The sequence below is a fragment of the Notamacropus eugenii genome, chromosome 5 (assembly GCF_028372415.1).
Source record: "Notamacropus eugenii isolate mMacEug1 chromosome 5, mMacEug1.pri_v2, whole genome shotgun sequence".
In the NCBI taxonomy this organism is placed as follows: domain Eukaryota; kingdom Metazoa; phylum Chordata; class Mammalia; order Diprotodontia; family Macropodidae; genus Notamacropus; species Notamacropus eugenii.
The window spans coordinates 98,399,082-98,422,356 of record NC_092876.1 but is presented as its reverse complement, the minus strand read 5'-3'; the positions used below and the strand labels follow the sequence as shown (position 1 = coordinate 98,422,356).

The 23,275-nt window shown below is 37.8% G+C and overlaps 1 protein-coding gene across 3 annotated transcripts in view; it reads left to right on the top strand.

The window, feature by feature from the left end:
* The window catches only part of SMAD9 (SMAD family member 9), a 106,013-nt gene that overhangs the window by 2,693 nt on the left and 80,045 nt on the right, over positions 1-23,275 (top strand). The window lies entirely within an intron of this gene.

The following is a 23,275-nucleotide window of genomic DNA, read 5'->3' as shown; positions in this document are numbered from 1 at the left end:
GTATCTATATAATCTATAGGCAAACAAAATAATTCCAGGTTAATTCTTAAAATGCCAAATAATGATCATTTCTTAGTTGTCCTGTGATGTCATTGGAAGCTAGCTTGGTTTCTTTTCTTTTATTTTATTTTTCTTTGACTTTAAGAATTTCAGACTAACTAAAGATCCCCAAGTATTGAATTCAATAAAAGTCTTTTGGCTAAGATGTTGAGTGAGAACAATGATGTTTGCAAAGCAAGATTCCATTGGAGACTGTTTAAAAAACAACAGAATGATAAGTCAATTTGTTTAATTCAGTCTAGCAGGTGGTCAGTTCAACCATTTCAGGAAACATGTATTTATGAAGTACCTTCTCCATGCAAAGCAACTGCTGGGAGAGAGAGAGGAATCAAATCAGACTGTCTTTGAGTGGGGGACAGAGCGCTGAATTTTTAATCAGAGGAAGCAGGTTCAGTTATTAACTTTGCCAATTACTTGGACAGTCACTTCCTAACTTGGCCCCCTTCCTACCTTTCCATGATTCAGTGGCAGTGGTCTCTTTGCATAAGATACTCCATCTCCTGAATCAATGAATTTTCTCTAGATGTCCCCTATGGTTGGAATCCTCTCCCTTCTCACCTTTACCTCCTAGCTTCCCTGACCTTCTGCAAGTTTTAGCTAAATTCTACCTTCTGCAAGAAGCCTTTCCTAGTCTTACTCAATGCTAGGGCTTTCCCTATGAAACTATCTCCAATATTTCTCTCTCTTTGGCTCTGTCTCTCTCTCTTTCTCTGTCTCTCTTTCTCTCTGTCCCTCCCTCCCCTCTCTCTCCTCTCTGTCTCTCATACTCACTAGCTCTCCCTCTCCCTCTCTCTATATCCATAGTTGTTTGGATGTTGTCTCCCCCTTTAGAATGTGAACTCCTTGAAGGAAGGGACTATTTTTGTTTTTCTTTGTGTTCCCATTTCTTAGCACAGTGCCTGGGAAAAAATGAGTGCTTAATAAATATTGGTTGACTGACAGACTTATTTAATATGCGTTAAATATGTAAAATGGGAGGCTTGGACTAGGTGATCTCCAAGGTCCTTTCTAGGTCTAACCCCTCCGATTCCTATTTTGAGAGATCATTCAAACTAATAGTAGTTTAATACATTTACAAAGAATTAAAACATAAAATATTACATAATTAATTCATAAGTTCTATGGGATGCTTATGAGATAGGAGGGGACTGGGAAATTAGGAAAGGCTTTGTGGTAGAAGTATCATTTGAATTGAGTTTTAAAATGAGTAGGATTTCAATAGAAGAGATAGAGGGGATGACAAGTAAGTTGTGAGGGTGAATCAGTTAAAACAATAACAACAAAAAAGCATTATTTTCATTTTACCGATCCAATTCCAACTGATAAAAGTTTATATCAGTTGCCAAGCTAAAGGCTTGGTTATAGTTACTAAGCAGTAACTATAGCACCAAGGTAGATTGTTTATATCTGTCAAAATTCCTTCTATAATTAATGCAAAAGCAACTTCACGTGTCTGTTTTGTATGCCAATAATAACAATAATAATATATTCCATCAAAGTTTTCTGATGCCTCATGATGTGGAGGTAAGTAATTTCTTGAAGAGTATGCTAGTGAAGGACAATCTCTGCCTCATCCTACCAATCTAAAGACTTCAAGGAAGAGACGACGACGATGATGATGATATCCTCAGTATTGCCAGTTTCTTACAAGTTCATCACAAATTTGGCCAGTGATGAACTGTTTCGCCATAATAATTCTTATTATCTCCCTAACAAGTTTGTTGAGAAGAAATTACTTTGTTAACATTAAAGTGATATATTGTTAGTAAATTTATCATTAATAATTAAGTGTTATTATTAATAATAACCACTGCTTATAATCTTTGCCTTTCCTTTAAAAAAAAAAGGTAGACAGAGATGTGGTGATTTGCCTAGGTTAAAGTTTTTAAAGAATAAAGATTAAGAATTGTATGCATTATGCCATACACGGGGCATGCATAGGCTATGATCTCTTTTGGTGGAAGGGCTAACCAAAATGCTGAAATCATGGAATCTTGAAGGATTCAAGTAAATAACAACAGATTACATAATATAGTATGACATTAAAAAGGCTTATAATAAATGAAGAAATGATCCTAGTCAGATTATAGAATACTGGAACCGGGTGAGATGTCAGAGATCACTTTGTCAAAACTCCTGCTTTTACAATTGAGGACGGTGATGATCCGAGAGATGAAATGATTCATCCAAAGTCACAAAGCTGGTTAGTGGAAGAGCCAGTATTTAGACTCCAGCTTATCTGACTCTCTATCCAAAACTCTTCACCTTGTACTATGAAGCCTCTTTCTTGAAAGTAAAATTGTTTCATTTTTAAATTAGCAAAATGTTTACTGAAAAACACTGAACTTCTACTGCTTTAGTAAAGTAGATAGAAAACTTGTAGTTAATTGTTTTACACCTAGGGAGACATTCAGAAAAAGGAAGTGTTCTGAATTTATAAGAAAAAAATATAGTGAAATTATGAAAATGCGTATTTCTACAAATAATTGTAATCTTAAACTTCCAGATTTATTTTTTTCTTGGTGTTACAAGTGAGTTAAACCCGTCATTATTAAAGTTTGCCCTACAAGAACAGTGAAATTCACAACTCGCCTGTTATGACAATGTGAAAGCTTTTGTGAATGTTTCAATGTTAATCCTGTGAAGGTCCATGTCATGAACACTGGCATAAAGAAAAATATACAAATATTTCCTGGCAACAAACTAATCTTTTAAAATAAATATTCCTGTAAGTTATGCTTATTTAGAAACTCCGTGCCAAGGCAAATTGTTAAGATCTTAAGATATTTTGTTAGTATTAGTATTCATAGACATAAAAATATGAATGTTAATCTTTCCTAGTAGTTTGCCTCTAGATGCTTCCTTCTCCAATCCATTCTACATACCACTGCCAGAATAATCTTTCTAAAGAACTCCTTTGTACGTCATTACCCTGTTGAAAAATTTTGATGCTTCTCTTTGGCCTACTAAATAAAGTCCAAACTCCTTATTCTGGCATTCAGAATCCTCCATAATCTATCTCAACCTATCTTTCCAACCTATCTTCCATTTACTCCCTGTGTACCTTGTGTTCCAGCTAAACTGAACTCTTTGCGTCTTCCTGAACATTCCAATTTTCATTTTTTTGCCTCTCTTCCTTTCTTACATTTAGCTTAGAATGTCCTTCCCCCATCTTTATCTGTTAGATGGTAGCATCATATATATCCAGACCTTAAATGGACTTTAAGTTCATCTAGTCCAACTTCCTCATTTTAAAGATGAGGAAACTGAGGGTCAGAGAGGGTAAGGTCATACTCAAGGTCATGCTCAAAGTTATACAGTCATTCATGATATTCATGATAGTGTCAGGATTTGAACTCAGGTTTTATAACTCCAAATTAAATTCTCTTACCACTGCTTCGTGAATTCTACGCATCCTTCAGAACCCAGATCACATGTCCCCTCTTCCATGATACCTTCCATGTCTAACACAAGCAGACAGTTTTTCTCCTTTCTCTGAACTCCTCAGATACTTAGTTATGTATGTACATGTTTTATGCCCCTTTCTGGAACATAGGCTCCTTGAAGGCAAGAACCGTGTTTTTTAAAAGTCTTTGTGTCACTCTCGTAACACTATGCCAAAGTTCTACTTTGATGCCTCACCTTGCGATGGAAGTGACCCTGAGCTTTGGAATTCTCTACTAGCTGAGTACCAGCTTTGAAAGACACTGTCAAACTGAAAGTGTTTGGGTCAGCTTATAGATTATGGAAGACGTCTGAAGGTCAGACGTAAGCGTAGAAGAGTATCACCAGGAAGCTGGCTACCAGGTCATTAAGTTTTTGGACAGAGTAACTCTTAAGAGAAGGCTGAGGTTTGTGTGGGTGGAGATGAAATCCATACTAGTGAAATCACAGATAATTCTAAGTATCCAAGTATCTCCTACTGCATTTGGCACAGTGCCTTGTACCTGATTGTGTTAAATACATATTTGTTAAATGAACTAATCTTTTTTTTCTGCTGAACAAATGATCCTTTCCCAAAGCAAACTCTTGGGAATTCCTCCCCCCACAATAATTCAGTCTTAAAGGACCTCAAGAAGATACAATGTCATATTGTGAAACCATGACTTTGAGGTTACTGTTACATACTTGATTGTCTGAGCAAGAACCCTCAAATCACTCCAGCACCTGAGTCTCCTGCATTTTGATCTCATAAATATTATTTTGGGGATCACAACAAGGTAAGCTTATATGATGCTCTTATTGCCTTAGCAATTTTCCATATCAGATTCACTAAATACACAATGGAAGCTATTTAGGAAAAACACACTTTAATTTGATGTGACTAACAATGAAACTTGAATATGATTCCATGGAAAACTGCTAATATAATACTTTGAGCCCTTTCCTTTCCCCATAAAAATAGATAAATAAAAATTGATACTGTTTTCTGTGTATCCATTACACCTTTTTGCACAAAAGAGAAAGTAGTATGCTTGATGTACTTCTATTTTTTTTTTTTTGTTAGGACAGTTTCTAAGAGTTCTTAGCATCATCAGGTCTATTTTTTGACAAATGGAATCTACACTTAATTTGCTTCTCATCCTTTGATTAACATAATGTCTATGAGGTCCAGTAGATAGAGACAGACCTGGACTCAGAAAGACTTGAGTTCAAATCCAACCTCAGATACTACATTTGTGATTCTGGGAATGTCACTGTCTATTTTAGTTTCCTCATCTTTAAAATGGGGGTAATAATAACACTTCCCACTTTGCAAACGTTAAATGCTCTTTTTTCTCGTTCTCTTCCTCCTCCTTTTTCTTTTTCCTCCTCTTCTTCGTCTTTTATTAAGCACAGCAGACAACAGCACTAGATGCATATGTAGATGAAATGTTGAGATACAACAGAGTTCCTGTCATTATGAAGCTTTTTGTCGTACAATCATAATACATTCACGTGGATAGCTGTGAAACATGGTCTTAAGTTCATTAGAGAGGTGCAAAACCAAATGCTACATAAGATTCAAAAGGCAAGTTCATGCCTTGTTGAGAGTTATCAAAGAAGGCTTCATGATAGCAGTGGGCCCTTGGAGTGAAGTTTTAGGGGATGGGGAGAAAGGAATATTAGAAGTATCGAGCATAGAACAAGGACACAGAAGTCAGGAGAGTGGTTGAGTTTAACTAGAGCATAGAGTGTGTAGAGGAGAGTCATGAGAGGAGGCTGGAGAGGTAGGGTGGTTTTAGATTATGGAGGGCCTTGAATGCAAGGGAATTTGAACTTTACTTGCTAGGCACTGGAGATTTTTGAAGAATGGTGTCACATGACCAGATCTCTGGGTAAGAAAGACTATTTATTTTTTGATCATGCAAAAGCAAGACTATTCAGTATTGATAATGCCTAGTGGATAAACTAGCATCTGAAACTAGCCTTAGAGGTATCAGAAACTTAATAGGTATTTGTTGAATTGGGGAAGAGTTCTATAATTAGTGTCATGAAAATATAGTGCTTTCTTGATGAACTTACTTCCATTTAAGTATTTGTGATATCATTCATGTAGACACTTCCTCTACCAAAGCAGGTATTAATCCCTTTAAACCTTGGGAGATGGGCTTTGTTAGGGAATTGCTGTGGTTGAAAAAAATCATCAGAGGCTATCCAGTCTTTTAAGGATAAGCTTCTCCGTGATTAGCTGGTCTGATTCTTGAATGAAAAATTAGCTTTCTTGTGCCTCCTTTTCCCAATTCCTTGTTTCTGGTGACATTAAGATTCTCATAATTGACTTGAGCTTATGAATAGCAGTAGCAGTCATATTTGTGTCTCCAAAGTGAGGCACCAACAAGTGCAAACTCTTTGAGGGGGGGGAGGGAGTTCCTGGGGATCCTCTCCCGGTAGAGGCCTTAGAACTGTCTTGGATTTGGGGAACTAGTTAATACAACTAGATGTTATAGTGAGATCCCTCCTGCCAAGGGATTTTCTGGGTAGAGTTATGGGCAGGTGTGCAAACTACAAGGATATACCCTTCTTAGTTTAGGAAATCTGGCCTCGCCTTCCTCCCTTCACTCAGGCAGGTGAGTGACAAGAGGGAAGTCATTGCTACTGCTTCTGATGCTGTCAAGGACACTAAAAACATGATTATAGCCCACACTTACATTTTATGCAATCCATATTTAATGAAAAAGTGAGGCCTTTATTTGGATCAGTAGAGCATAAGTCCTTGTGAAACAATCTTTGAGATTCTGACATGAAAGCAAGGAAGATGTTGTGAGGAGTACGTATCATATGGCTTGTGATCACTAAACCAAGGGCAGGCTCCCAAATGGAGGAGAAGGAACATTGAAAGGATCCTTTCCTGACCAAAAAATTTTCCCATGATTTCCAAAATTTTATTTCAGTTTATTATACAAAAATATTATTAATCAGATATTTATTTGGGTTAATAACTATACTTTTAAAAATATACAAAGACATAGGAAGATTAAGATAATTTATACCTTGCGGTGGATTCATTTCATCACATTACTTTCCTTTTAACACCTGGCAAATAAACCTGGAAAATGAGAATTTTTATTAGGGAGGAGGTAAATTTTTGGCAGTATTTGGAGGGCATGAGAGGTTATGGTGAGGTACAAGGATGCTTAGAGAGAGGCAAGAGTTAGCATGGACCAAGAAAGTCAGATAACCACTACCATCTTGATCTTTATTCTCCTGTCATCCTACCTGATAGAGGTGTCCTAGGACCCTGAACCCAATAGACCACCAACCCTGCTTCAGGGCCATCATTGAGGGGAAGAACCATTGTGGAGAAGATCCACCTTCCTTGCCATCACCCACACTTAACTACTGACCAACACCCACTAATTAACAGATAATCTCAAGAGCCCTAGGAGTGGAAGCACTCTTAAGACCACTTGTTTCCAACCTAACCTTTGCAGCCATCATTCTGGGAAATGCCCTAGTAGGGGTTTGGCCTGGCACTTACTTCTACAGCCCCTGAAGAGCCAGAAAAGAAAATTCTTGTCACTAGAATCCTTGGCACTGTCAGATGCTTCAGTATCAGAGACTGATAGGATTTTTTCCATGAAAATGACATTAAACAAGGTGCATTACCATCTGCATTGCCATTGTACCTTAAGGACAATTGGACCTTTCCATCTGATCTGGGAATGAAATCTATAATGTGTGGTCTCCTCCATTAACATATAAATTCCTATAAAGCAGATACTTGTCTTACTTTTCCATTTGTATCCCCAGCCCGTAGCACAAACCTTGGCATATAGTGCTTAATAAATGATTTTTAAAATCCTTTATCCAGAAATAACGGAAGGTATGAAAGGAAGGGGGGGCGCAGAAGAAGAGTCACGGTAGTGCCAAAGACAAATTTCACCTTGAGTCAGTACTAGTAGCATTATAATTTACCAGCATCATGGACTTAAGTAAGCTAAATGTGAACTGGCCTAGGAAGCTAACCAGCACTGGTGATGTTTTTCACTGGGAAAATATTTTCTGACTCACAAGAAAACCTAACGCAGTGTACCAAACTAATGAAGACAGTAGTGACTGCCAGAAGTTTAAGAGCTGATAATGAACCTGAATTGTTGAGGAAAAGTTGTATGGTCTTAATTGCTTTGACAATGCTGAGTTGTTTTGTACTTCTCCTTTATTCCATTTCTATTGTTATACGTATTAAGTGTAAATGTAATACTAGAAGAATTCCATCTTCAAGAGATAAGCAGCATCAAACAACAGTAAAAGATTAATAAACTCATTTATAAAATGTGCATTGTAGTATTCCAATGCCTTTGTGTACAGAAAGGATGTATATTTTTTATGTCGTTTAGTTATTTTTTGATTGTTTCTGACTCTTTGCGAGTCCTCTTTTTGAGATTTTCTTGGCAAAGATACTGGAGAGGTTTGCCATTTCCTTCTCCAGCTCATTTTAGAGATGGGGAAACTGAAGCAAACAAGGTTAAGTGACTTTCCCAGGGTCACACAGCTAGTAAAGTGTCTGAGGATAGATTTGAACTCAGGTCTTCCTGACTCTAGGCCTGGTGGTCTATCCACTGCACCCCTACTCTGCCCAGTGTTTATTTATGCAATTTAGAAAATAATAACACACTGGTAGGTTTGAATGACCCTTTGGAAGATGGAGAATTTACAATGAAGAGGTCCAGATTAGGTCATTTCAGTCCACAAGAATTATTAGGTCCTTTAGATCTATGACTTTTGATTTGGACTATTGTAGTAATCTCCTAATTTACTGCATGCATCCACCCTCTTTACCTCTGATCTAGCCTTTGCACAGCTGTTACATTGATTGCTAACTCATGGATCTCACCACATTCTGGTCCTACTTGAGAAGTTTCACGGGCTCCCTGTTTCAAGGATTAAGTACAAATTCAGTTTTGCATTTAAATACCCTCATAATCTGGTTTTAGCCTATATTTCCAGGCATATTCCATATTTTCCCCCTTCATTCATTCTATATTACAGCCACACTGGCCTGTTTCCTTTCATTACTCTCCATCTTCTATCACTGTACCTTCATATAGGAAGTCCTCCGTGCTTCTTGCAATGTTTTCCCTCCTCTCTTCCACCTTTCAGAACCCCTAATTCTCAGTTCTCTTCAAGGGGTATCTCTTTCAAGAAGCCTTTTTTGATTTTCCCAGTTGTTTGTATCCCTCCCCCATCAGACTGTATTTATTTCGCAAGAATCTTATATTGACTTATCTGTGTATGTGTTATATTACCTCATAGAATGTAAACTTCTCATCGGCAAAGACTGTCTCACTTCTGTATCTGTATCTCCAGCACCTAGTATAGGACTTACAATAGTAAGTGCTTAAAAATGTTCATTGACTAATTCATTCACTTAACTATTCACTGAATGCCTGCTATATGTAAAGCACTTTTCTAGGCACTGTGGGAACTATAAAGAGATGTTAAGACTGTCATTAGTCTTTAGGAGATTAAAGTCTGTTTGGAGGTAAACAAATAGCTGTAATATGGGATATGTATATGGGACATGTTTGAATGGATCATAGATCTAGAACTAAAAGGATCTTTAGAAACCACCAAGTTCAATGTCTTCATTTTATAGATGAAGGAACTGAGCTGCAGATAGGTTACGCATCTTGCCCAAGATCACACAGAGATAATAAATGGCGGGTTTACAATATGAAGTCTTATGACTCCATAGAACTCATTTCCTATTTATATAAAAGTATATTGAGGGCCTCCTACAAGGAAGGAGGAAGACTTTTGCAAATCATATTTTATGGTAGATTACATTTTTAACATCACACAATTGAGTGAAATATGAGGAGATTTGCTCTTATTGTTTATTGACCATAATTGAATTGGTAGAGGAAAATACAATATTAAAAACTTTTTCCCCCAAAATTGTGACTCCCTTTCATATGTCAGAAGTGTACACAAAAGGATGCTGAGCTCATCTTGTTCTAAAGAGTTTGGCCTAGATGCCCACATAGGAAAGCCCACTGAACAAGGAAGAATACTTATTATTTGGATCTAACAGATAGTTGATACCTTATAGAGTTCATCATCAGTATATATCTTTAACAAACAGACAATGAGTGGGCCCAGAGCTATACAGGAAATGGTGTGTAGAATGAATTGCTTGAGAAATTGTGAAATCCTTTTAATGACTCCAGCTTCTCCTTGAAACAAAGACCCCATTTAGAAAATGTCAATATTCTCTTGGTGGTGGTATATGACTTAACATCATGGAACACTACAGGAAGCAAAGGATCACCCAAAAGATAATGGAGAGCTACATGATAGGTGTGGGGATATCACAAACAAGAAATTAGGAAGGGAAAACAGCAGAAAGGATGTTATCAAAGAAATATGTGATTTAAAGGAAGATGGGTTGGTCACATAGCCCTGGGACCTTAGGAAAGGGCCCACAAGGGACCCTGTAATAATTGTGCTCAGACATAGATATGAGTCACACAGGATGGGCGTGCATGAATTAGACGTTGTTTCTATCACTGGATCATATATTCATATTGAATCACAGATCCGTTTGGGTGAAGACCTGGCCCAACTAGGCTTTCAATAAACTTACTGAGGAAATTAAACTCTGACACTGTGGCTATTTCCCCAAATTCTGTTTCACTGCTCCAGCTTTTTAACTTGACTTCCTTTCACTAAGTAATAGCTTGAATGAAATACTAGAGAAACACTGGAGGAAAAAAATCTGTTCCCCAAAGGAATGACACTGAAACATATTTCAGCGTCTTAATTTTCTTTAGCCATTAGGCACCCTATTATCTATGGCAATTTAGGAAATGATGGGTGATCAATATTTGGACAATCAAACCAAAGGTATGGCCCAAGGAGAGTTATGAATCTCAGGGACCTGCAGTTAGATTGGGGCTTCCCAAATGGCTTATTAGGTTTAAATGCCATGGACACCAGCTTTCCTGAGAGCTTGGTATTCTAGTGCAAGGTTGATTAGTGTAATGCATTAGCTTCCATTCAGATTAGGAAGATACTCTACTTACAGATGCCTTTGTTACTAATATTCAGTATTGATTCTTAAAATAAATCAGGCTAGTTTCTTTTAGCTTTTATATCCCCCAATTTTATATATATATATATATATAAAACACAAGGAAAATTATTATATAATTATATGTATATATGATAATTATATTATTTATTATACAATATATAAATATATGACATCTATTGAAAATATATTACATATGAAATTTCAAGATACAAAAGCCAAGAGAAGTTAGCCTGATATATAGACATACATATATGAGTATATATGAATTTTAAAATATGTTTTATACATATATACTTTATATATATGTATATTTTAAAAGCACCTATTTTAAAAACTTAAGGGATATTTATAGATATATGTGTGTATGTGTGTTCTATGCACACACACACACATACACATATACATATATATCCCTTAAAAGTTTTTTAAAATACATATTTGGGTTTTCATAGACTCAGATGAGCAAAATTCATTTGCCTCTGGGAATCTCCCAAGAGTATTCAGAGAAATTCTGGTTTTTAAATTCATCCAGTAGAAGAATCTTTCTGTTTTTTTGTTCAGCAGACTGCTCCAAGGTAAATCTCACAATTAAAGCGATAGCATTCTTGTGCAGTAGGCTCAATTATATCTCTTTTGTGGGGCAGGGAAATCCAATCTTTTATACTACTATGAGAAAGAGAATCTAATCTTCTATGATAAAACCAAAGTGATTTTTTTCTTAAGTTCAGATCAGAACGTGTAACTCTGTTACACAGTAAATGCTAGTGGCAGCTTATTGCCTCTAAGATTAAATATAAATCCTTTATTTTGCTTCTAAAGCCCTTCACAGCTTTGTCCCAGGCTGTTTCTAGTCTCTTTGTGCCTTACTTCCCTACCTACATTCTTCGATCCAACCAAAATGACCTCTCTGTTCCTTAAACATGATTCTCCATCCTTTGTCTTCATGTCTCCCTCCTTTCCCTCCCATTTCTCCCTCTGGCCACCTCGGGCATCATACCTTCTGTGGGTGCTTTGCCCAAAGAAACACAAATTATGATTGCTGAAACCTCATAAGATATCTTGGTAAGTTTATGGGCTAGATTATTTTCTTAAGGACCATATCTTAAACCCAAATCAGTCTGGCTCTCATTGATTGGCCAACAGTAGATCCCAGCCCAAGCCTTACATTGTTTGGGTCCTTATGACTCAGAATGAGTGTAATAGCAATTGTTTCTGTTTTGGCCAGAAATTCTGAGGGTCTTCTCCTCCTAGATTGACATATTTTTTTTTGCAATAGGTATAAGCGACCTCTTTTCTTACCTAGCCTTAATCAGTAAACGGGTGTTGCATCAGTCAAACTGAGACTTGAAAAGAACCCAGCTTAAAAAGACCTATGTCTTTCACTGCATTCCGGGCCATCTCCAGGTGCCTAATATCTATCATGCCACTGGACCCAGATGGCTCCAGGGGAGAGAGTGAAGTTGGTGATTTTGCAAAGCCCTCCCTCACTTAAATCAGTTCACTTGCAAGTCATGGCATCTTCTTCCAGATGTCATGGTCCTCTTTGAAGGACAAATAGCAAAAATCGTATCTTCATACCAGCCTTCTTTCCCATGCCTGGAATGAGCTCCCTCCTCACCTACTCTTTATAGAATCCATTCAAGATACAGCTCAAGCATCACCTTCTTTCAACATGAAGCCTTTCCTGTTACATGTTTGTGTATCTATATATACATATATGTACACACACATAAAGCTTTAGTAGATTAAAATCTCATTGGCTTTTGGTACACCCTGTGTGCGTGTGTATGTGTGTCTGTACACACATACATATATTTACATACACACGTGTGTATATATGTGTATTTATTTTTCTCCCTCATTAGAGTGTAAGTTCATTATAAATAGGGATTCTTTCATTCATTGCATTTGTATGTCTAGAACCTAATAGAGTGACTGGAACATAATAGGCATGTAATAAGTATTGGTTGGCTGCTTGATTGATAAAGTTATTATCTATAAGTGGAGTTCAGCATCTAATCTCATGGACAAGGATGGAATGCTGATCCTATATGACTTCTGGGATGTCATTAAGACTTAAAGTGAGTTCTAATGACCTGATTGGTAGGTAAGTCACTTGAAATCTTTATTTCTTTTTTTCTCTTTTGAAGGCTTTCTGTTGTAGGATACAGGAACACTTTTTGATAACTAAAATAATTTTGCACTTTGGGAAATCAAAGCAATTGACTTAAAGAAAACAAACCAGTTTGTAATTTATTTCTGAAGCACAAAACTGCCCTTATGGTATAAAATAATAACCTTCCTTTTAGCAAAAGTCTCAAGTGGTTCATGTTTTCTCTTTCTCACAGTGTAGAACCAAATGATATTTTATAAACATTATTCAGAGAAGATTAATGAATATGAGCAGAAGGGGAAGGAAGGGTGGGCAAGAAAATAAGCATTTGCATGGCGCCTATTATGTGCCAGGAACCGTGCTAAGTGATTTCCCCCATTATTATATCATTTATCATTAAGTAGAAGAAAAGATAGGAAACCAGAAACTATGGATAGAACATCAAAATTGTTAGAAAATTCTTGCCACCCATTTTTAGACTTTAAGTTATATGGAAAGAGGTAGGTATAGGCCATAGAGGTATGTTCAGCAGTGGGCATGAATATTTTCTGAAGGCCTTTTATTGTGATTGAGATGCTAATTTCTACTGAGGCTTTGTAGAAACTATTGTTCCTTAGTTTCTCTCTATGTAATGTGGAGAACCTAATGCAAATCCAGACCAGAAGGACCATAAATCTAGAGTTCGATGGGACCTCAGAGGCAATTTATTCCAACTTTATCATTCTTTATAGATTATTTTATAGAAACTAAGAACCCAGAGAGGTTAAATGACTTGGTATTCATACCAAAGCACTGTCGTAGGAGGGAAAAAAAAGATTTCTTGTAAAATCAGTGAAGATTAGTGGAAAAGAAGAATATTAGAACTTCAAGAAAGAGTTTTTAAGGGAAAAGTATTGAAGACTATGTTTTGTGCAAATCATTTTGAACCTCCACGTTAAAAAATTCATCACCTAGGTTCATAGCATTTGGACAAGCAAACAACGGGGAGTCATATGTTTTAAAATGCCCTATTATCAAAACCCTCCAATCTTAGGTCACTTATTCTAAACAAATCAGCACTAGATTAAAGGGTATCGGTCTAGTTTCAGTGATAACAGTGTATCCTGCGATGTGGTCTACGGTGACACAGCATTTCTCGGAAAAGAATTAAAAGAGTCATTTGATCTTTGTAGATCCAGAAATGTGGAACATTATAGAAAAATTTCCTACCATTCCTCAGATGCTTTGTGTTTTCCTCATCTCCTTTTTCCACTAGTCTAGAAAAGCTTGGGAGTGGATTAAAAAGTTATTAAAGGAAGACTGGGAATCAGGATTTCAGAGACATTTTCTCATTCTTTAACATTTGTTAGGATTCTAATCCAGTTGTTGGTGTCGTGTTTGTCCTTTGAAGAAGACCATGCCATCAGAGAAATGATGACATGACTTGCACTTGACTTTGTTTTGAGTGAAGGAGGCCTGTGTAAGGTCACCAGCCTCACTCTCTCCTCCTGAGCCATCTGGATCCAGTGAGCAGATATTCACCAGGATGACTGGAGACAGCCCAGGATGGAGACCTTGGCCTTTTTAGGCAAAGGCCTTTTCAAGTAGTCACTTAGAGGCAGGTAATGCCCATTCAGTGAATAAGCCTGTTTAAGAAGTAGAGAATGGCCCCTTTAATGAGCAAAAGAAAAAAAAAATAAAGGTGGGAGGGAAAGAGAAACAGTTACTATTGATAATCACTGTAAGCCAGGAGGGTTCAGAAAACAGCCATGAAGTGGAGCTTGGGCAAGGAGCTATTGTTGTCCAATGTATGGGCTTCAGGGTGCATGGGGTTTAAGGATTTAGGAAAGACAAAGAGAGAAAGAGAGAGAGAGAGAAAGAAAGAGAGAGAAAGAAAGAAAGGAAGGGAGAAAGAAAGAGAGAGAAAAGGAGAGAGAAAGGGAGAGAGAGAGAAAAAAGGGAGAAAGAAAGAGAGAAAGAAAGAAAGAGGAGGGAGTGAGGGAGGAATAGAAAGAGAGAGAAAGGAGCAAAGAAATAGAGAAGGAAAGAGAAGGAGAAAAGAAAGAAAGGTAGGAAGAAAAAAAAGAAAGAAATCCAGCCAGTAAACCACAAGTTAACTGGGCAGCTTCTGGCCATCCAAATTTGCCTGCCTCTGGAGAGGAGAAGGAAGGGGAGAGGGAGACAAAGGGAGAGGATGAGCTGAGCTATACAGCTAGCTGGGTCCCCATTCAGGCAGCTCAGTCTACTCACAGGCTGTGTTTGTCCTTGGTTTTCAAAGAGGACCATGATATCAGAGAAATGATGACATGAATTGCACTTGACTTTGTTTTGAGTGAGAGAAGGCTGTGCAAGGTCACCAGCCTCTCTTCTCCTCCTGAGCCTAAACAAAAGTATGATTAGCCTTGTAAGAATTTTTTTAAAGAAGTATGAGATGTAGTTCTTGTCCCTAAGGGACAACCCTAAGTGCTTACACTCTAGGTGGGGGAAAAAATCCCAATATATACGAAAGAGAGAGCAAACAAGTGCCCCATGATGTGGTATGGACACATGACAGGAACTTAGAAATACAGGAGATCAACATGATCGGGAATAATAATAAAGTAATTCCAAGTAAATTAGACTGAAGTGCAACTACCCATATGAATACTCTAATAATTATTAAGATTTACATATACATGTTACGTTGTCATACTAGGCATAAACTATTAAACAATCCTTATCCACTATCATATTCTTCTTACCAGGAGTCTCTTAAATCTACCATCTTCTGAGAAACCAGCAGACTGCCCTTGGAAAATCCATCCCTCTGGACTTTGAAGGATGAAAAAGATTTTGAAAAGTGAAGGGAAGTAGGGATTCAGGTTGGGGCAGAAGTGTGAACAAGGGACACAGTTGGGAACGAGCATGATGTATAACAAGAAGAATAAAATTTTATTAAGAGCTTGTTGTGTGCCAGGTACAGCACGAGTGATTGCGCATACAGAGACAAAACAAAAACCTCCTGCCTCCCAGGAGCTTGTGTATTAGATAAAACAACATGGGCAGAGGAAATTCAAATGCAAAACATATATAAAGTAGAATCAAAGTAATTTCTAACAAATGGGGAGGATCAGGAGAGACTTCCTATAGGACTTGACAGCTCTGTTACGCCTTGAAGGAAGCCAGGGATTCCATGAGGTAGAGGTGAGAAGGTAGCGAATTCTAGACATAAAGAATGGCTTGTGAAAGGACGCTGACTTGGGAGAGGGCAAGTCATTTAGCCCCTTTTTGCCTTAGTTCTGCATCTGTAAAATGGGGACACACTGAAGAAGGAAATAGCAAACCACTCCCATGGAGACAATTAGGTGGTCATTGCAAAAGTTCAAGTGAAAGATGATGAGAGCCTGAACCAGGGTAATCGTCTGTGTAAGTGAAGAGAAAAGAATTGATGGATTTAAGGAGAAGAGGGAATGTTGAGAAAAGCTACTTGGAAGAGGATTATATGTTGGGATTCAGTGGGAAACAAGGCTGAATAGACAGAATGCACCTGTTTGAATAGATTTTTAAAAAGCTGTTCAGAGTTTGGCTTTGATCTTGAAGGGATCTAGTGTATAGAGAACCATGCCTAGAGTCAGGAAGATCTGAGTGCAAATCCAGCTTCAGACACTTGCTTAGCTATTACCCCAGGCATGTCACTCAACCCCTATTTGCCTGAGTTTCTCATCTGTAAAATGTGCAAACGCTGGAGGAGAAAATAGCAAACTGCTCCAGTATCTTTGCCAGGAAAACCCCATGGACATTGTCACATAGTTGGACATAACTAAAAAATAACTGAACAAAAAATTCGATTCTAAAGCTGAGGAGAGATATGATAAACAATATTTTAGAAAGATTCATTTGACATAAATATGAATTAGGGGGAAGAAGGAATGGAGTAAGGGATCCCAGCTAAGAAAATGTTTAAAGTAGTCTAGTAGTGAGGTAATAAAAACATAAATGAGCATCCTGGGAGTGTAAATGGAAAAGGTGAATCTGAGAGATGTTTTGAGGGAAGAATGGATTAAGACTTGGTGACAGATTGGATATAAGAAGTGGGGCAACAAAGATAAAACTAAAGATTCCGGCATAGGCAACTATAATAGTAGTGATAATGCTAGGAAAATGGGAAGGAGATGGATTTGGGAGGGAGAGGATCCGTTTTGGACATGATCACTTTGATGGGACATCGAGATATCCAAATGCAGATATTCTGTGACATTTAAAGTGTTTCCATACTAACCAATGAAAGTCAATTAAAATGACCCACCTCATAGGTTTTATTCATCAGTGATTTTAAAATATTTCAAATTCCTTGGGAAAGTTCATTATGTAACAGGAAAGTGTCTCCTACTCTTCCACACAGAGGCATCTAGGTGGCACAGTGGATAGAGCACTGGGCCTGGAGTCAGGAAGAGCAAAGTTTAAATCTAGCCCCAGACATGTTAGCTGTGTGACCTTGGGCGAGTCACTTAACCTCTGTTTGTCTCAGTTTCCTCAATTATAAAATGGAGATAATAATAGCACCTACTCCCAGGGTTATTGTAAGGATCAAATGAGAAAATATTTGTAAAGCATTTTAGCACAGTGCCTGGCACATAACAGGTAACATATAAAAGCTAGCTATCATTATTACATAGCTTCCTTTATTAAGAACTCCTCGTAGGTATAATGGAGCCAGCTAGAACCAGATAATGAGCTGATTGCTAAATTTTCAGTGTGAATAATTATAACTCAGAAAATGGCAATGGCTCTATAATTCAGGGCTTGTTTTGTTGATTGTCTAGATTTAAGAAAGTAATGAAGAAAACGTTAATGCAGAGTAAACTTAAAGATATGTCCTGGCACACACCTTCCCCTGCCCCATGGGAGCCAGTTGTTAAACATTTACCAGTATAACCCCTGGCTTATCTTGAATTTCTATAAATAATATCTGTGTTAAACAGATTAACATTCTAAAATGTTAAGGCCCATGGCTAATATAAAAATATGTTTTGCATGTTAGCACATATATAATTGATATATTGTTTGCCTTCTCAGTGGGTAGGGGAGAAATGGAGGGAGGGAATTTGGAACTCAAAATTAAAAAAAAAAGGGATGTTAAAAATAATTAGTTTTTTTAAATGCTATGGCCTAATTTTATTCCCTCTGCTGTCCTTACTGCTACTTCCCTTTCTCACTTGTCTTTCTTGTTTCTTCATTCTCAGCCACTGACTCTTTGGATGTGGTAGTCTCCAGACCTGTGATGCCATATGGAGAGCAAATGTGTGATGTGAAGCTTTCCCCTCTCTGCCTAGGGAATTAGAGTCTTGAAACAGCAATTAAACTTGGAATGAATGCATGGGGGCAATTTTGCATTTTCCCCAAGGTCTTAGTCTAATGGTTAACACCTGGTTTATCCCAGAGCTAGGTGATTTCAGCAAAAGTTTACATACTCTGTTGTTTTAAATCATCATCAGGTCTGGAGAATCACCATATTCATATCTAACTCCTGAGTTTTTCTTAGGGTGTAGCTCTGAGACACTGGTAAATGTCATTTGGTCCATACTCATACTATACTCATTTTGAAAAATCTGGAAAAGAAACCTGTTACTAGCCTTTGATTAGTATGTGTCCTTATTAACCAGGAGCAAGTGCAACATTGCAGTGGAGCATCTAAACAGATGGGACCATATGGTTTAATTTACTGAGTGACAAAATATTGTGTAATTTCAATAGCAATTCACAGTTCTTTAAGGATAATGTAGTTATTAAGTTACAAAATATAGAATTCATATCTGAGGATCATTGTTGTGTTCATCTGTTGCCGAAGAAGACCATGCCATCAGAAAAATGATGACATGACTTGCACTTGACTTTGTTTTGAGTGAGGGAGGGCTGTGCAGGTCACCAGCCTCACTTCTCCTCCAGAGCCATCTGAATTCAGTGACCTGATATTCCCCAGGATGGCTGGAGATGACCCAGGATGCACTGGGAGACCTTGGTCCCTTTAGGCCAGTGTCTATGCAGGGACTCACTTAGGGTGAGCTAACACCCATTCATTGGTCTTCTTCATCTAGGATCATAGATCTATCTAGAACTATAAAGAATCTTTTTAGTCATTTAATTCACAGCCTCCTTCTTTCTCTCCCCTCCTCCATCAATTTATAGGTGAGAAAATTAAGGTCCAGAGAAATTTGTGACTTGCTCAAAGTCACACAGGTAGTAAGTAGAGTTGGGATTTGAACTCAGGTCCAAGTTAAGTGCTTTTTCTAGTTTTTTTTGTTGCCTTTCATGCTTACAGTAGAAATATTATTTAATGTCATTCAACATCCTACTCTACACACCTCATAATAGTGTAGAGATGACTCTGGGTTCTTGAAAGTACGCTAAAGGACCAGTCCAAATTATGTTCCAATCCATTTGGGAAGGCTTTTTCAGTAGAGGTCTAGTAACAGACTTTATATCTATCACTTGAAAACTAACTGGCTTAGGAAAGATACTCATTAGAAGATGGGTCTTTAAATGATATTTCTTTATGGAGGCGGAGGACTTAAGCTGCTCGTCAACACTATTTACAAAGACAAGGAGGGTCTGAAATCTTTGTTGGCCAGGGAGCACTCACACCACTGAAATCATGTATCCTTGAGACATCCAGGGGTCTCATGCATCTTGAGAACAGAGGGACTAGTTAGATTTTAATGATCATTTGTGTTTTAAAAATCCTACATTGAAAAAAAAGTAATGAACATTAAAGGTAATTGCTTAATACATTTATCTTAAATTACATCCTATGTTCTTCAGAGTTCTGCTTTTCTCTTTTGTGGATACCACTGGCCTCTTTCCAAGGAGTAACAATAATGGTCTGACTCTTGCTGATGTCACTACTGAGTTATTTAATTTGACTGAGAGATAAATGTGTTTATTTAAAACTCTGTTCAGAATTTTTTTTAAAAGGTCAGTATGGCACTTTTACATTGCAGAATATGTTTTCTGATATGATCATAAAATTACATTAGCCTAGCCCAAGAGTAATTATTTATACGCACTAAAATCTATGGAGACCCTTGAAATTAGAAAGCGCAGGCTATTTTTCCACTCCCTCCAGAGCAAGAACAGAACATTTCAGTGTTTTGCATGCTTTTTCACCTTATCTAATCATTCCCATGTATTTGATGTTTTCTTTTTCTTGAGACAAAAAAAATAGTACAGTGCTCAAAATAATAGTGTCCAAAGTGATTTTGAGAGTTCATGCATCCCCTGACTTGGAAACACTTGACTTGTGAAGAGCACTGTCCGTACTCTCCCTTAAGATGCTATGTAGCTCCCACCGTAGCTTCTAGAGTATTGCCAGAAAGCATCTACTTTAGGGATGCCCCATGTTTTAGAGCCTATGTCGAGCACAGGGGTGGGGAACTTGAGGCCTGAAAGTCATATGTGGCCCCGTAGGACCTCAAGGGCAGCCTTTGACTGAATCCAAACATCACAGAACAAATTCCCTTAATAAAAGGATTTGTTCTGTAAAACTTAGACTCAGTCAAAAGTCCGCATCCAAGGACCTAGAAGGTCACATGTGGCCTAGAGCACATTCCCCACAAACCTAGATTGAGTTCAGGGGGTCTCTGGGAGCCTTAAGAACTGTTCAGAATTCATTGAATTTGGAGATGAAAAGTATATTAGAGATTATCTAGTCTTTTAAAGCTTTTCCCATGCAGGACCCCTTTTCAGGGTTGGCATTACAAGGCCTGAGGGCATGCGCTGTGCAAAGTGTGCCTACTGTGTGTATAGAACCAAGGCTGCTATGAGCTTGCATGATGCTACCTGGACAAGTGCTACTAGAAACATGGTTGTCATTCAGTTGATGTGGGGTCTCCTAGTGGTCTGCTGGCTAGTCTCTTATAATAAAATTTATAATATAATAACTGTGCTTTTTGTGATTTAAGTTAATACTTTGTCTTTATCTGGGTCTCATAAAGCTTTGAGCAGTGATGACATCTTAGCATAACAGGCTCAACCAAGGCATGATTATTGTTGACCAAACAAAATCAGCAGTCATCATTAATGCTAGTTATTTACTCTAATATGACCTGTGGGGAAAGGAGCTCCTTTAGGAGGTTTGAGAAGGAAAGAGAAAGTTTGTAATAGTCACTATGGGGAATAGGATAAAGCATAATTTAGAAAGGGGTAAAAAGGATTGTCCTGCTGCAATTAAGGCATGGTTGAGATTAGATGATATAAATTAGCAGTGAACCCAGTCACCTTGTTTGCATGGCTCTTTCCAGTTCCATTCAGTATCATATGTATAGGTATGAGGGGGGTGGACAGTGGGAGTAATCCAGGACTGGGTTTTTGTAAACCATGAGTAGAAATGGAATGAGTATTAAAGGGATCCAGGAGTAGAGGACAACATAATAATGGAGGAAAACAATAATCCTGTGAGATCAAGATTGGGAAAGGAAAAAGGTTAAACTGGATCATTGAGTGAATACTGGAATGTGATGGCATTGCTCAGAGAGTATGTGTGGGAGTTGACTGGCTCTAGGAGGATATATGGTAGAAAGGCAATGGAATTTGGACTCAGTGGTCCTGTATTACTGCCTGTATGACCTTGGATAAGATGAATCTTTTGATTGCAATTCACAGCTCCATCTCTTCAAGTCAGACTGAACCTTTCACTGTAATCTAAACATAAGCCTAAGTATTGTGGAATCCTTTGCTTAGGCTATTTATTTCCTCAGCTTGGAATGTTATCACTTTTCTCTCCTACCTCATTGCCACCCATCCTTCAAGACCCAGCTAAAATGAAAATAATCTCTTCTTCTTAGGACTGTGAGTTATATTAGATTTCACCTCTCTAATGAAACATTATTACCTCTTTCATGTGTGTTTCTTGGTAGGTACTGCATATATGTGTGTGTGTATACTTCAGCATTCCTCTCAGAGCCTGACAGTATTATAGATCTAGCAGATACTCAATACAAAGTTTCGCTATTTTCCCCTAGCTCACATTTCTTTTCCAGTTGTTCCTTTTTGTGCTCTCATTTCATTTATAAAATCATTTTAGCTCTTAAAACTCACTTCATATCTTCAAAAAATTCTAGCTGAACTTGTGCCCAAGCTTTTTCTATGAGGTTTTGCTTGTAAATGTTTTATAGTCATTTTCTCTATGTTTTTGTCTTGTTACCATAATAATTCCTTATGCTAGGATTCTTTTTTTTTTTAATTTGCTAGTTCTTCCATACTTCCTGACTTCAGAATTTGTGTTAGCGCCAGGCTCTGCATGCTCCTGGAAGGAATGCTTGGGCCCTACTTGGTCTGGTTTTGTGTCCTTTGGGGGTCTTGCTGCTGTTTTTCCTGATATTGAATGTTGTGTTATTCAGAGGTCTCATGGACAGCTGAGGCTGAGGACTTGCAGATTTTCAGTATACCAACAGAGTTTAGATCTAGGGCAAAAATCTGAGTGCTGCTCCCTTGGTCTGAGCTCTGAAAGTTTCTGATCTGAGTTTGGGTTTGACCAACTCAGCTGTGAACTTGCCTTTGATTGGAACTCTAGTAGACTGCTATTAGACTCAACCACCATTAGCCATCTGAAAAACTCTGCAGTTTCAAAGTAACAGAACTGTGGATTCTCCTTTGGTCTAAGCTTCCTATCCACCGCAGGCTCTATACTGGGCCAGAAACTGGCATCAGACTGGATTAACTCCATTCCCAGGGTCACAGTGCCACAGCCACTACCTGCTTCTGTACTATTTCCTTAGTCAGTACACAAACTAGAACCAATGACCTCTCCTTATCCTGGACTACCACCCTTAGAAGGTGCAGGTTCCCTTCCCAGGCGTCACTAGATCTATGATCCAAAACTGGATAGTGAGTGACAGAGCTACCAGTTGGTACCTATTCCTGCAGCCTGAAAGGTCAAGCCCCTTTGTACTAGATCTTGACCTCTTCTTGCCCTGAAGTTTAGCTGCAGGTGGGCCCTCAGAGTCCCACACAGCTAGTCCTGCCTAGATCCCCCTTCCATTGTCCTCAGCTCTATCTTCTTATACTGACCTGGGCTAGCAAAATTGACTTACTGTGGAATTTTTTCCTTGAATTTCTCAACAAAGACACAGTCTGTTATATTTTTCTAGATCTTTGTGAAAGTGTTGTCTTGGAGAGCTAACCTGTCCTCCTTCCTACTCTATCATCTTGGCTGATCAGCTCAATGTAAACTTTGGATGAATATCTTTATGTTTATGTGGCTTTAAAAACAATAGTAATTGAGAATTCTTATAATAATAACTCCCATTAAGTTTGTAAGATGTGAGTAGCATCAGTGTTGTTATCCTCATTTTACCAAAGAGGAATCTGTACAGAGGTGGGATGATTTCTGCAGAGTAACAAAACTGACAAATAAGTGCAGAGGTGGAATTCAGATCTGAGTCTCTGGGTCAGTGCTCATCATTAAATCATGCTAGCAGCTGCCCTTCATAATATTATGACAATAAGGTTTAAAATTCTTCAGTGTAAAGTCAAATTTTCAATTTTCTAGGCCATTAGAAACATAAAACTTCTTTTTTATTATGTGGAACAAAGCTATTTGTTTATATGACATGTACAATTCAAATACT